Here is a 16,611-nt window from a genome sequence, read left to right on the forward strand (position 1 = left end):
TTTCAATTTTTCACTTCTTATAACAAGATTTCAACCTAAGATCTAGGATTTTCATGGTGGAATTGGGAATTTTTGGGTAAAAACTAGGGTTTCGAAATTTGGGGATTTAGACCTCAAATTGAGGTCAGATTCCAAAACCAATTGTAATACCAGGCTCGGGGGTGAATGAGTAATCGGGCTTCGGTCCAAATTTCGGGTTTGGACCAAGTGGGCCCAGGTGTTGACTTTTCCCAAAATGGACTAAATTGAATTCCTTGCAATCGTGTGTAGTTCCTAAGGCTTAAATTGAATTGTTTGGTTGATAATTTGCTAGATTCTATTGGTCAGGAGGCTCGTGTGAAGGGAAAAGCGGTGTTTGAGCTTTGAATTTGGACGTGGGAGCGAGGTAAGGGTTGTGGCTAACCTTAGCTTGAGGGATTATGTGTTATTTGCTTACTTGTTACGTGTTTGGATATTGAGTACAACGTATAGGTGAGGTGACGAGTACCTATACGTTGTTGTCGAGTCATAGCATGTGAGCGAGTCTTATTCTTGTAGATGTCGTATATTTTGATCATATTGTTCATGTTTAGACTAGCTATTCTATGTGTTGAGTAATTTGTTATCATGTTTTATTGATGTTGGTATTGGTTGACCATTTATTCAAAGTTGATATTGGTATTGTGGAACTAAGTATTGAAGTAAGACTTGTGGTTGTAATTCTATCTCCCTATTAGTGTTGTCTCTTGTTTTGGTGAGGTAGAGTCATAAAGCACGAAGGGTGATGCCATGCACGTTCATATTATTTATATGGTGAGGAACACTGATAAAGCACGAAGGGTGATGCCGTGCACGTTTATATTATTTACACGGTAAGGTTGTGTGATAAAGCACGAATGGTGATGCCATGCACGTTTCTATTATTTAAATGGTGAGAGAAGAGTGATAAAGCACGTAGGGTGATGCCGTGTACGTTTCTATTATTGATTATCTGGTGAGGTTGATAGTAAAAGCACGAAGGGTGATGCCGTGCATTTTCTGTTTGCCGTGTTTACTTATTATTATCGGTTCAAGGTGTCATTGTCCTTGTTGAATACGTTAAGTTCGCTGGTGTTATGGTTTTCTTCAATTGGACTTTGGGGCAGGGTAACGTGAAATAGTGTCGAAGAAGCGGCTATCAGAGGTCGCGGTGTCATGCGGTGGTTAAACTTCTAGAAGGCCAAGTGTGAGGAACGGGAGTCGAGCGGTTGCTCAAAGGAGTAAGTTTAACCAAAGTGGGAGAGTGGCGGAGTAGCGTATGGGTTCTGTGGTGGATGACTACACACCTTGAGGGAAGTTTAGAGTAATTTGGGATTTATGGTGGACGGCGACTGGGTCCACGGACTCAATTTGAAATATTGGCTATCATACGGCGAGTGATTGGATACAACAGAAAGGAGTTGCTTGATATGAAGAATGATACAACATGACTTTGGATTTTAAGGTATTGTCGCACCTTTAGTTAATGTCCATGAGGAGTGAACAGACTTGTACAACTGGTGAGTGGGCACAGGCTCAGGTCGGCTATCTCCTGCGAGTAGGTTAGCGGTCGCGTGGTGTTGACGAAGCTTCTATGAAGAATTCTACTGGTATCTGGTAAGAGGTCAAATATGTAAAGGTAGTTAGTGATTCGGAGTGTTCATAAAATGCTAACAGAAGGATTTCAAGGAATTTGGCGGGTTGATTGTGCAAGGCCATGTCAATAGGGGATAAGGTCGGTGAATTCCAAAGTTATGTAATAGGTGGCTTCAAGCTAAGTGGGAGAGCCCCACTGCTTACCATTGGATTTATGGTTTACTTGTGAGGTTTCTAGTTATCGGCATATTGGTGAGTTATTACGACTATGGAAAGGGAACATCACTGGCGATTTGAGTAAAGGGTTTGAGGAATGTATGCTATAATTGGCCTTATCATTTTATGTTCACGCTTTGGGATGATTTATGTTTCGTGTAGAGGTGATTTACAAGAAAGGTGATTCGGGCATTTCTTTGAAAAGGGTGTTCAAGTTCTAGCAGAGCCTTGGAGTTGATTATATTCGGGACCAAGTCAGAGTGGGTGCTCTCAACAACGGTCCTAGTGGACTCAAAGGTTAATGTGTGGTGCCGATGGAATTCGAGTCCATAGTATGGTTGAATATCGAGCTTTTGTAGCGGATTATGATAAAGGAGCTTGGATTGTTCCGTATTATCTTTGGTCTATGGGGTATCATGAGAGGAATGGGAGTATGTAAATTTGGATTTATAGAAAAATTATCAGAATGGGTGTATCGGTTGAAGATGCAATTATGCGCACAAGAACGGTGTGAAATGGTTCGTGGGTTTTGAAACAATGTGGTCTTGTGAAATGAAATCACTCAAAACGAGTGCGGATTGAGTTCGCTATGTTTTGAATGGAGTTATTATTATTTCTAAGGCAAGTCCAGGATAAAATAAAAGATGCCGGTTCGATTAGCAATGGTTGAATCGGCATAATGATGGCAATGATCAGCTCCTTCAGCGTGTTGAGTTACTCATGTGTTTTGTGACGGTACGTGAGAGGTTTGACGGTCGCCGTAATTGATTTTTTTTGGAGGCTTTCGAGTATTGTGACCTATTATGTGCAGACGGATCTCGAAAAGATTATGGTGGGTTAAACCGCTACTCGAAGTTTGTATTTTCTGTGGTTATGGGAGTTCGGTTGCGTGTTCTGATGGTTCTCTTGAGATGATGTAAGTAAAAGGTTTCTATATGATGAAGTGTTTACCCTATTAGTGGTTTAGGAGTTATGATGAAATTTTTGTACTCTTGCGCATTGGCATGATTAAGTGTAGTGAGTGTCCTGGGATTTCGAAGTTGAGGATCAAGGTTGCGGTACGGTGTTGACAAGAATGTCACAAGCTCGGATGAGCAGAAAAATATCTAGATGTTTAGAGTAAGCTGGTATTATCTTCAACATCACCTGAGATCGGTGTCTGGTGTAAGAGGCTCTAAGTACTGATTGCGGATTTTTGATTTTCTTCACAGTGTTAGTATGACCAGTGGAACTATGGAAGTTGTTCCGAATTTGGCGGATGTTCTTGTGTGTTGTGGGAAAAGGGGGTTATTATGGACCCTTGAACGGCTATTATCCTAGTGCGGTGCGATCAGAATCGGCTTGAGGTCCGTGGATAGATCTAATTATGAATATGGGCTCTATATCAGGCCGGATGTGTTCATTTCAGCATAATGCTCCTTATGAAGAGGTATTCAGAAGTCAGATGATACTTTGTCGTCGGCTATTTCATGTATGATGTTCTAAACGTTAATACCACACAAGAGGGGGGGGGGGGTGATTTGTGTGGTACCCAATTTTCGCTCTAGAAGAACCTGGTTCTTCTAGGTATACTTTTTACTACTGTTTGCGGAATTAAAGGTACATAAAATAAAGAACACAGAGAATTTTACGTGGAAAACACCTGGCTCAAAAGGTAAAAAAACCACGACCTACTACTCAGTAGGATTTTCCCAAACACTAAAATCACTGAGCCAAAACAGCATTTACAAAACTCTTGTAAACCTAAGGATTAAACTCTAATCCCGTTGTAGCAACCAGCCTCTAACTATTGAGACAACTCCAAGTTACTCTAACTTGAATACTCAAAGTACCTAATACAAATGCTTCTATGAAAGCTGAAAGGTACAAGTTTAAATCACCTACTACAATTGAACTAGAAATAAAGAAAGACACAATGGAATTGATTCTTCTATCTTGTCCAAGTAGCTCCAGGAATGCACACTTGGATCTCACATAAATTGCTTGCAAAATTGCCTCGCTCTTTTGCTCTCAATTTAGTTTAACTTCTGCATTTGTGCAATACCTGTAAAAGAGAACAATCACTGTTATTTAATGAGTTAGTAATTAGAGTTTGATTAAGACGCAATTTCTGATCTTCCATCGAAGTTGAGTCCTTGAACAACACAAACTCCAACCCTATCGTTTATCCGAATTGTATTCTCTTCTCATAAGGAGACTTTCACTCCTTATCCAATATGCAACCTTTTCGGTCAGTTCAGGAGATATTGCTCCTTGATCACTGAGACTTATCTCCTTCACGTGCATCTCATATGTATAGGTTGATAAATACTGTGCCTCACATGATGGACCTGGTCCATGACTGAGTTCATTTGTCATTCTTCAAAACTTCACCTGAACTTGGGCCAACAAATTCCCCCTTTTTGATGATGACAAACTCTGTGCTTTTACTGATCAAAACATCTGTAAGAACTCAGCTTAACCATGAACACTTAGAATTTTAACTTATCATCAAGGACCAGTTTTAATTAGGTTATAAATATCACATTATTCAGAATAAAGAGTAAAGCACAATATCTCTTCCCCCTTTTGGCATCATCGAAAAGTTGCATACCCAATGTGAATCCCAGATTTTAATAATTACTCATGGCCACTAAGGCAACTGCAAGTGAAAACATGAATCAAATTATCAATAATCAACAGACATAATTGAACTATTAAGATCAAAAGCTGCATAGAACAAGAGAAACAACAGTAGTCATTGACAATGATATGTTTCCACAAACAAACCACAAAAAGAAAGAAAAAACTTCCAAAACATGAGTAAAACGAACTGAAACATCCCTAAATCGGGTCACTGGGGGTCACTAGACTTGATCTAAAGACAAGTGCTGGAAGGCCTAGGGCTTGGAAGAACTAGATGGTTGAGATTGGAGAAAGTTTAGCATATTCTTAAGCATTCCATCACTCTTCTCCTTTTCTTTTGCTAGCTCAGTTCTAAGGCCATCTCTCTCGATCTCCAATTCAGCCACACGTGCCTTGAGCCTAGCAATTTCATCATCCTTAGTTCCACACTCCTGANTTTACTTGAAGGAAGAAGAGAAGCTGCACTAATAAGAATGGCAGCACAGAAGCAGGTTATAGAACGATACTACAACCGAAAAGCACGCCTCAGATTCTTCAAAATTGGGGACTTTGTGCTCAAAAAGGTTTTTCAATCTACGAAGGCAGCTAATGCGGGGAAATTAAGTCCAACATGGGAAGGACCCTATAGGATTCGTGATATTGCAGGTAAAGGAGCATACGAGTTAGAAACAATGGATGGAAAGATACTACCTTCACATTGGAATGTTGTTCACCTGAAGAGATACTATTTCTAAGGAATACCCACGGTCAGGTATCCGTATTTTAAAATTTAATTTTTGAATTGTTAAAATTTTACTAACGATTTTAGATGATAGGCAAAAAGCTAACCGTGCTAAATGATGAGTCACGACCTGCAAGGCACGTGGAATAAATTAAATTTCCCGGCCTAGGGTTACAATTATTCTGATAGAAATTCAAACGGGTTAAGTAGTCTATATCTATAATCGCACCTCCGAGTCCCGTATGTTTTTCCTTTTCAGGGAAATGACCAAATGAGAGGACCAATCAAGTGCTCGAGGCTTCTTACTTCAACGCTCAAACACTTGGGGGATTATATAATATACACATGCATGTGTGTAAAGAAGGAAAAGAAGATTGAGAAATAATCAAAGATCAAGCCTGAAAAGTTCACTCAATGAATGAGTCAAGTATAGAGCAAAGTTACGAGCTAAGCCTTAAAAAGTACCTTACCATAATTAGGGTAAAGGCAATGTATAGAAACGGGTTATAAATAAAAACCTCGTGTTTATTTTTTTTTTAAATCTGTTACAAGAAAAACAGTTACGAGAAAGTTATAGATGTAATTCAAATACATGTAAAGTGTTATTCAAAACTAGACAAAGTTCAAATAAAAACTTGTCAAAGTTATTTCAAGAAACATGTATATTCCTATTTCTTTTATCGTATGTTAACACCGTTATGAAGTTGAGACGTCTTCTTCATTAAGTGTCGAATATAAAAGGGCCCTCTTTTATAAAATTCATGATTAATTTAAATATTCATGAAGTTAACAGAAGCATTTTTGAACAATAAAAATGCAAATTACTCTATAAGTCCTTAGAAATAAAGGCGAGAATAAACAAAATGGAAGCTCAAGATAGGCACGAGAAACTTCTTAATATTAAAAAGACTAAGTATGAGCTTAGTCATAAACTGCAAAATTGTTTATACATATTGCCCCATAAAAAGTCTGGGGACTTAAGTTTCCAAAACAAACCCTCAAATGAGACCAAGGTTTTAACCACAATTTTCCAAAAAACAACACAAAGAAATTTAAACAACTTAAACTTGTCACTGAGAAGATGAAGGAACTGAAACAGGTGAATCAACGGCAGCGGACTCAACTTGGCTTGAAGGAGTGGGATACCCGTATCAACTTCAACATTTGCAAAAGCTTCGGCCACGGGAGAAGGAAAATCTTGGTCTTGCTGAGCCTTCTCAATAGTTTCATTGATTTTAGCTAACTCAGATTCAAAGTTAAAATTCTCTTGGCTAGCTTCAACAAGGGTAACACGGCGAGAATTCAAAAACGCCCAACTCACTTCCATGGCAGACTTATCCTCAAGGATCTCATAATCTCTTTCCCAGTCAGCAATTTCATTCTTCAACTTTTCAATTTCAGCCACGGTAGATTTGTAAGAAGCTTGAAGAGAGGCATGGGAACTATCTAAGGAACAAACCTTATCAGAAGAAGCCCGAAGGTCTTCTTGGGCTTGGGTTAAATTCTGCACGAGCTCACCAGCATAAGCTTCTTTCTCACCCAAGAGAACCTTCAACTCTCTAATCTCTTCACTTGCCTTGGACAACTGCTCGGAGAAAGAAGTTTCAAGACGAGCCTTTTCTTTATCTGCTTGACTTGAGGATGCTTTTACAATTGCCAATTCTGAAGTCAAGGCCCGTACCTGCTGTTCTAAAGTATTCTTATTTTCCTCTAAGTACTCCACATCAATCTGAAGACTTTCATACTATTCCTTCCAATTATACGCCTCTAATTGATAGTCACACGCTAACTGCTCTGAGAGGGTAACCCTTTTCATCATCTCTGTGCCAATAAGATTGACCTAAAAAGGGAAAAGGAAAGGGAATGAGAATCCCAAAGATAGAAAAATGACAAAGTAAAAGTTTGAAAAATACCTTTAAAGAAGCATGCACAATGTCATTCATCAAAGTCAAGGAACTGTGGCTATCTAGCTTAGCTCTCTCAACGGGGTCAATCAAAGGCTTTAGCCACACATCTGCTTGACCCGATTTCCTTAAAAGATTGCCCTCAGCGGGGACTTCAATAGTCACTTGCCTCATAGCACCACTCCTACTAGAGGAACCAACCTCAACACGGTGAATAGGTGGAGGGAAAATTGTTGAAGGAGGAACAGTAGAAGCAGTAAAAATAGTCTAGGGAGGAACGGAAACAGCCGAAGTCGGCAAAGAAGGAGTTACAGACACGGGAGTAGAAAAAGAAGCCATGGGTGGTTCATCAGAAACTGGGCCTAAGCTTTCACTACCAAACCCGCTGATAAAAAGTTGCTCAACAGAATCATGAGCAGCAGCGGGAGCAACATCATCATCAGGAATCACAATCGAGGCCTCAATAGACTCGGTAAGAGGAAAAGAACTGAGGGGGGATGCTTCTGCTTCGTCATCAGAAATAATATGTCTACGGGCCCGTGGCCTTGTTACCAATGAACCCCCATCTTCCTCTTCTTCAGAGTCTTGGTCACCAACGACTTTTCTTTTCGATGAAGAACCCAAGATTATTTCTTGGGCCCTTTCCAAAGAGATACGAGAAGCCGCGACCGCCTCAGCAGTAACTCCTCGAACAGCAAATCCTGATAGAAAGAAGGATTGAAGTAAGTTCAGAAAAAAACAATATGTAAAATAAAATAAAATAAAAACTCTTACCATGAGTTTTCACCTTCCAACCAAATCGTTGGGAAAGTGTCTTCCAAGACCTACCATCCATTGGTGCAGTACTCAACAGCTTTTCCACCCAATCACGAAAATTGAAACATCGTCCACAACTCCCATGGTTGCTGGAGAAAGAAAGTAAAATTAGAAAAATAAACAAAAATTGAAGAAAAAAGGTACGAGAAGGTTAGAAGACTCACGTGCAAAATTCCACTTCTCAGGGAAGGGAACGTTATCATCACCCACTAAACCTACAGTGGGGGCAGCAACAAACCTGGCGTACCAGCCACGGTCTCTGTCATCTTCAGGGCTAACTAAAACTCTTTTGCTCCTAGCTACTAGTGTAAAACAGCATTACGGAAAAGCCTAGGGGAGTAAAGATGAATTAGATGGGAGAAAGTAAAAGGCACCTTAGCTAAATTGGTCAAATGTCTCAAACAGGCAACAACCCTCCATATTATTGGGCCAATTTGACCCAAGCAAACATCAAAGAAACGACAGAACTCGAGAATAACAAGATCAATAGCAGGTTTAAATCCTAAGGTGAAAGGGTACGTATAAACAAAGGAAAAACCGGTTAAGTAGGAGGTGATTCTTTGATTCGGATTGGGAATAATGATAGGGAAGTCATGACTCCAATGACAGTCACTGCGAACTAAAGGAATCAAACCTTCAGTAATTTGAGTGGGGTAAATATCAGCACGATCTAAAGAAGATACTTGATTTCTAAGAGACTCTCTGTCATTATAAAAAGATAGTTCCGCAAGAATTATCTCCTCTACTGAAGGTTCACGAAGAGGTTCAGAAGATTCTTTACCCCTAGAAGAAGATCTTTGTGAGAGAGAACCTCTAGTTCTAGAAGAGGGGCCAGAACTAGGAGAAGGAATAGAAGAACCACGTACAGATGAAGATCCTAAATTACGGAGCCTACCTCCTCTTCTGCTCCTACTGGGGGTATTAGGGAAGTTATCAACTATGGGCACCCTTCTAGGGTTAGGGTTTGATGAAGACATGATAATACAAGGAAGAAGCAAACAAAGATTTGAGAAATTGAATGTTCAGAAAACTTTATGTGGTAAAGACAAAGAAGAAAGTTATATTTATACTGAGAAGCAACCGTCAAAGGAAAAGGAGCAATGATGGAAGGGTCATAATGATAACTGATGCTTCGTGAATAGTGAAGCTGTGAAAAAGCCTTAAAAAGTGCTGCAAAATTGCAGAACCAATGGAAAGGTGACACGTGTGAAGAACATTAAATGGAAGTGACAATTGAAGCGTCGATTCTGTCATGACATTAATGGTGACAAAAATTCCCGCTTTAATAAAATTCCACTTCCCAAATATTCAATCGATGAATAAATGGCAAGTGGGGGGACTATCTGTATTGGGAAAATTTGAGTTTACATATTAAATTGGTATAAAGATGACGTGTCATGACACGTAGATTGATCAAAGAGTTATGATTGGCAAAGAGGCACGAGTAGCAACAGATACGAGCAGAGGCATAGAAAGAGGCACGAGCGGTTATTCAAAAGACTCAGCGCCAGTACCTATTAAAGTCCAAGAATTAAGGAAAATGAACCTGACAGTACAAGGGAGTACAGATACAGTATTTAATGAGCCTTAAATACTAAAAACGTTAGAGAATCTGTATTAAATACAAAGATTATGTAACGTAGCATTTAATGTCTTTAATTGCTATAATGGCCTTATTATGAAAAAGGCAAAACGCATATCTCCAAAATAGCTATAAAAGGGAGAGAATGGATCAATTGTAAGGACACGAAAAACTATCTGAATACACTGGTTTACTTTGTTTTTCTAATTATATCATTATTGGCAAAATCATTGTTTTTTATTCGTTCTTTGATTATCAGTAACCCGAGTTCTTCTAAATTATCGCTTTGACCGAAATTCCATTTTTTGGTTAAACAGTACGAGCCTAGAAAAACTGCACGAATATTAGGAAGAAAAGATCCCTTTAGAGATGAACTAACTAAATTTTGAGCACCAATGAGTGAAGTATGACCCATGATGTATATGAATTTAAAACTGCAAGTTGAACAAATTAATTAAAAGTTGTTATTCTTGCACAGGTTCACTCTAAAACATTATATTAGGAAGTTGTTACCTAGTCTCCCTTCTCGTACTTTGTCATTTATTTGTGTCGTGGTGCGGCAGCATTATACCACTGGTTTTATTATAGTATATATATGTTGTTGTAATTTTAAATTGCTCATACACCTACCAAAAATCGTGGTTAGTAGAGTGTTAGTATAATTTTGAGGGGCATAAAAAATTTCGTTATTAAAAGATGAGCAGTGATGATGTGATAATGATGACGAACATGCTGATTAGAAAATTGCCTCTTATTAGTAAGAAAAGACTTGTACTTTCTGTTACATGAAGATAGAGTTTAGATACTTCAGTGCAATAAAAGTTTAGACACGGTCTGGGAAATTTACCCTCTAATTTTGTTTATTGTATGCTTATACTTTATGCAGGTGAAGGAGAGATTATGTGACAAGAAACTCTTTAGAAAATCTTTTCTCAAGGAAAATACATATTTTTAAGTTTATGTAGGAAGGGCAGTGATGACCCAAAAGGTCATCTTATGTTTTAGAACTCGATTCCGTGTTCCGAGGCATTCAAAACCTCATTTTAACCCTTCTCGATTTGCGTGCACAGTCCAGACGTGTTTCAGGAAAACTTTTATGTGGAAAGTTGAGAAAAATAATAATTTTTAACCTTTAAAAGTTGATTTAGTTGACTTCGGTCAACGTTTTGAGTAAAAGGACCCAGACTAGTATTTTGACAGTCCCGGTGGGTCCGTATTGAAATATGGGACCTGGACGTATGCCCGGAATCGGATTCGGAGGTCCCTAGCCCGAGTAATGAATTTTTGTTAAAAATTATAAGTCTAAAAATCTAATGGTTTAAAGAATTTGATTAATGTTTGATCTCGTTGGTATCGGGCCCGTATTTTGGTTCCGGAGTGAGGTACAAGTTATAATATTTAATTCATGTCTGTGAAATTTGGTGAAAAACGGAGTTGATTTGACGTGATTCGGGCATCCAGTTGAGAAAAGAGGAATTTCAAGTGTTCTTAAGAATTTCATGTGATTTGGTGCTAAATTCGTAATTCTAGGTGTTGTTTTGGTGATTTGATCGCACGAGCAAGTTCGTATGATGTTTTTAAGACTTGTGTGCATGTTTGATTTGGGACACCGAGGGCTCGGGTGAGTTTCGGATAGGCTACAAGATGTTTTAAACTTAGGAAATTTTGCTGGTATAACTTAACTTGTTGCAGGCCTTTGCTCTCGCATTTGCGAGATCAGGCATCGCAATTGCGAACCCTGCAGGTTCCGCATTTGCGAGGCTCTCATTGCAAATGCGAAGAGTAGCTGGGCCAAGCAGACCTCGCAATTGCGAGGAATTCTTCGCATTTACGAAGTGAGGCTGGGAAGGCAGTGATCGCAAATGCGATCTTTTTGTCGCATTTGCGGAGAGCTAAGTTTGCAATTGCGAGCATATCTTCGCAATTGCGAAAGCAGCAGAGGTGTGAAGGACCTCGCATTTGCGATGGTACCTTCGCATTTGCGAAGCTCAGGCCGCAAATGCGACATCTGCAGCTGTGTAAAAGGGACTTAGACGGAATTTTTGATTTATTTCCCAAATTTTCGAAACCTAACCACAAGAGGCGATTTTCCAAAGATCATTTCTTCCACAAATCATAGGTAAGTGATTCTTAACTCATTTCTTTCAATCTTTCACTTCATTTTATAAGATTTCAACCTAGAATCTAAGGTTTTTATGGTGGAATTGGGAATTTTTGGGTAGAAACTAGGGATTTTAAAATTTGGGGATTTAGAATTAAGGTCGGATTCCAAAACCAATTGCATATTCGGGCTCGGGGGTGAATGAGTAATCGGGTTTTGGTCCGAATTATGGGTTGGGACCAAGCGGGCCCGGGTGTTGACTTTTGTTGACTTTTTAAAAAATGGCCAAAATTGAATTTCTTGCAATCGTGGGTAGTTCCTAAGGCTTAAATTGAATTGTTTGGTTGGTAATTTGCTAGATTCTATTGGTCCGGAGGCTTGTGTGAAGGAAAAAGCGGTGATTGAGCTTGGAGTTTGGTCGTGGGAGTGAGGTAAGTGTTGTGGCTAACCTTAACTTGAGGGATTAGGTGTTATATTCTTGCTTGTTACGTGTTTGGATGTTGAGTACAACGTATAGGCGAGGTGACGAGTACCTATACGTTGTTGTCGTGTTATAGCATGTGAGTGAGTCTTATTCTTGTAAATGTTGTATTTTTTATCATATTGTTTATGTTTAGACTAGCTATTCGATGTGTTGAGCAATTTCTTATCATGTTTTATTGAATTTGGTATTGATTGAGCATTTACTCAAAGTTGAGATTTGTATTGTGGAACTAAGTATTGAAGTAAGACTTGTTGTTCGCATTTCTATCTCCCTGTTATTGTTGTCTCTTGTTTTGGTGAGGTAGAGTGATTTAGCACGAAGGGTGATGCCGTGCACAATTCTATTATTTACATGGTGAGGTTGAGTGATAAAGCACGAAGGGTGATGCTGTGCATGTTTCTATTATTTATATGGTGAGGTTGAGTGATAAAGCACGAAGGGTGATGCCGTGTACATTTCTATTATTGATTATCTGGTGAGGTTGAGAGTAAAAGCACGAAGGGTGATGCCGTGCATTTTCCGTTTGCTGTGTTTACTTGCTATTACCTGTTCAAGGTGTACTAGCTGTTTAAATTCTTCTATTGCTATGATCCTTTATCTTGCAACCCCCCCTCAGCATGCTTCCCTTCCCTTTAATTTCTGCTTAGCTTCTATTAGTTGTTATTCTGCTAGTATATTGTTTAACTGCATAGGTTTATGTATGTGTCTTGTCCTAGCCTCGTCACTACTTTGCCGAGGTTAGGCTCGGCACTTACCAGTACATGGGGTCGGTTGTACTGATACTGCACTCTGCACTTTCTGTGCAGATTTTGGTACTGGACCGTGTTGACCCGAGTTGAGCTGCTGCCTTCAATCCTACATGAGATCCAACGTAATTCTGCCGGCGTTCGCAGACTCTGGAGTCCCCTTCCAGTTATTCCAGTTTTTTGTTTCTGTTAATTCGAAAACATGTGTACTTTCTTTCAGCCAGTGTTTGTAGTGACTCTTAGAAGTTCGTGAATTGTGACACCAGATTCTGGGTAGTTGTGTATAAGCACTTGGGTTATTATGAAATTCTGCACTCCTTTAATCTGTTTTGGTTTAATTGCTATTATTTACTGAATTGGTTTAGGGTTAGCGTATTAAATCTTTAACTGTTGGCTTGCCAAGCATCTGAAAAGTTAGGCGCCATCACGGTCCCGACGGTGGGAAATTCGGGTCGTGACAAGTTGGTATCAGAGCACTAGGTTGCCTAGGTCTCACAATTCACGAGCAAACTTAGTAGAGTCTGTAGGATCGGTGCGGAGACGTCTGTACTTATCTTCCGGAGGCTGTGGAGTTAGGAACAGTTTCACTTCTATCTTTCTCTATCGTGCGGTTTAGTTCTCCCAATGCTAATTGGACTCTCTACTCTTGTTCTTTCGCACATGGCGAGAAAACGTACCGCTTCTTCAGCTGAGCAGCAGCCAGAGCCCCCAGTTGCAGCTCCTACGAGGGGCAGAGGTCGAGGCCGAGTCAGGGGCAGGGCTCAGCCCAGGGCTCGAGCAGCACCACCAGTAGTGGAGCCTCAGGTGGAGTTTGACGATGAGGTTCCAGCCCAAACTGTTCCTGCCGGACCAGCTCAGGTTCCAGAAGGGTTCATAGCCACCCCAGTGCTTCAGGATGCTTTGGTCCATCTAGTGGGCCTTATGGAGAGTGTCGCTCAGACCGGCACCTTTCCTGTGGCACCAGCCGTCTCTCGGGCTGGAGGAGGAGTCCAGACTCCCGCTACCCACACTCCGGAGCAGATGGCTCCCCAGTTTCAGACTCCAGTAGCTCAGCCAGTNTTTTCACCACTCACTATAGCGGTACATCTTCAGAGGATCCCCAGGACTATCTGGACAGTTGTCATGAGGTGTTACGTAATATGGGGATAGTGGAGACTAATGGGGTCGACTTTGCTGCCTTTCGTCTGTCAGGTTCCGCCAAGAAATGGTGGAGGGATTTTTGTTTGGCCAGACCAGCTAGGTCGCCGGCTCTTACTTGGGACCAGTTCTCTCGGCTATTTCTTGATAAGTATCTTCCTGTCACTCAGAGAGAGGACTACCGGAGGCAGTTCGAGCGTCTGCAGCAAGGTTCTATGACTGTCACTCAGTATTAGACTCGATTTGTTGATTTGGCCCGTCATGCTCTTCTTATACTCCCCACCGAGAGAGAGAGAGAGAGGGTGAGGAGGTTTATTGAGGGACTTGCTCAGCCTATCAGATTGCAGATGGCTAAGGAGACTGGGAGTGAGATTTCCTTCCAGGATGCAGCCAATGTTGCCAGGCGAGTTGAGATGGTTTTAGCTCAGGGGACTGGTCAGGGGGTCTGACAAGAGGCCTCGTCACTCCGGTGGATTCAGTGGGGCCTCATCTGGAGGCCGGGGTACTTTTGGCAAAGGCCATCCTCCCAGGACGTTTAATTCAGCACTTCAGGCTTCTCACGGTGCTTCAGGTGGTCGTGGCCCTCATATGCAGTATTTCGATCAGCTAGCCTACAGTGCACCACCAGCTCCTATCAGTGCACCTCCGCTCTGAGTTTTCAGGGTGGTTACTCGGGCCGCCAGGGTCAGTTACAGGGTCATCAGCCACAGCAGCCGAGATCTTGTTATACTTGTGGCGATCCGAGGCACATTGCTAGGTATTGCCCTCGAGCATAGAGTAGTTCTCAGCATCAGGGTTCTCGTGCCATGGTCCCGGCACCGGGTGTTCCACCGCCCGCTCAGCCAGCTAGAGGTAGGGGTCAGACAGCTAGAGGTGGAGGTCGAGGTATTAGAGGTGGAGGTCAGGCCGCTAGAGGTGGAGGCCAGCCAGACAGGGCCCGTCATCGAGATGTAGTTCAGAGTGGTGGGACCCAGCCCCGATGCTATGCTTTTCCTGCCAGGCCTGAGGCTGAGTCATCTAACACGGTTATCATAGGTACGGTTTCAGTTTGTAGTAGGGATGACTCAGTATTATTTGATCTGGGATCTACTTATTCATATGTATCATCCTATTTTACTTCATATTTGGTTGTACCTCGTGATTCTTTGAGTGCTCCCGTTTATGTGTCCATGCCGGTGGGGGATTCTATTGCTGTAGATCATGTCTATCGTTCGTGTGTGGTCATTATTGGGGGTCTTGAGACTCGTGTAGATCTCCTACTTCTCGATATGGTTGACTTTGATGTCCTTTAGGGGATGGATTGGTTGTCACCTTATCATGCTATATTGGACTGTCACTCCAAGACAGTGACCTTAGCCTTGCCGGTGTTGCCTCGATTAGAGTGGAGGGGGACTCCTGGTCATTCTACCAGCAGGGTTATTTCTTATATGAAGGCTCGGCGCATGGTCGAGAAGGGTTGTCTAGCTTACTTGGATTATGTCCGCAATTCTAGTGTGGAGGTTCTTTCTATGGATTCTGTACCAATTGTTCGAGAGTTTCCAGAGGTATATCCTGCAGACCTACCGGGGATGCCACCCGAGAGGGATATTGACTTCTGTATTGATTTGGTTCCGGGCACTCAGCCTATTTCTATTCCGCCATACCGCAGGCCCCGCCAGAGTTCAAAGAGTTGAAGGAGCATTGGCAAGATTTACTTGATAAGGGCTTTATTAGACCCAGTGCCTCGCCTTGGGGTGCGCCGGTGTTGTTTGTAAAGAAGAAGGATGGATCGATGAGGATGTGCATAGATTATCGGTAGTTGAACAAAGTCACTATCAAGAACAAGTATCCATTGCCGAGGATTGATGACTTATTTGATCACCTTCAGGGTGCCAAAGTGTTTTCAAAGATCGAATTTAGGTCTGGCTACCATCGGTTGAGGATTAAGGCATCCGATGTCCCTAAGACAGCTTTTCAGACTCGGTATGGGCATTATGAGCTGACAAATGCCCCAGCAGCATTTATGGATTTAATGAACCGGGTGTTCAAGCCCTATCTGGATTCCTTCGTGATTGCTTTTATTGATGATATCTTGATCTACTCCCGCAATCGAGAGGAGCATGAGCAGGCATCTTCGGGTCGGTCTTCAGACCTTGAGAGACAGCCAGTTATTTGCTAAGTTTTCGAAATGTGAGTTTTGGTTGAGTTCAGTTGCTTTCTTGGGTCACGTTGTATCAGCAGAGGGTATTCAGGTGGATCCTAAGAAGATTGAGGCCGTTCAGAATTGGCCTAGACCTACTTCAGCCATGGAGATCCGTAATTTCTTGGGTTTAGCGGGTTATTACCGTCGGTTTGTAGAGGGGTTCTCATCTATAGCAGCCCCGTTGACTAGGTTGACCCAGAAGGGTGTCCCGTTCAGATGGTCGGACGAGTATGAGGCGAGCTTTCAGAAGCTCAAGACCGTTCTGACTACGGCACCGGTGTTGGTGTTGCCCACAGGTTCAGGACCCTATACAGTATATTGCGACGCATCTCGTATTGGACTTGGTGCGGTATTGATGCAGGGTGGCAAGTTTATTGCATATGCTTTGCAGTAGCTAAAGATTCACGAGAAGAATTATCCTATTCATGACTTGGAGCTGGCAGCCATTGTTCACGCATTGAAGATTTGGAGGCACTATCTATATGGCATGTCGTGTGAGGTATT

This window comes from Nicotiana attenuata, chromosome 12, assembly GCF_001879085.1.
Source record: "Nicotiana attenuata strain UT chromosome 12, NIATTr2, whole genome shotgun sequence".
Classification (NCBI taxonomy): Eukaryota; Viridiplantae; Streptophyta; class Magnoliopsida; order Solanales; family Solanaceae; genus Nicotiana; species Nicotiana attenuata.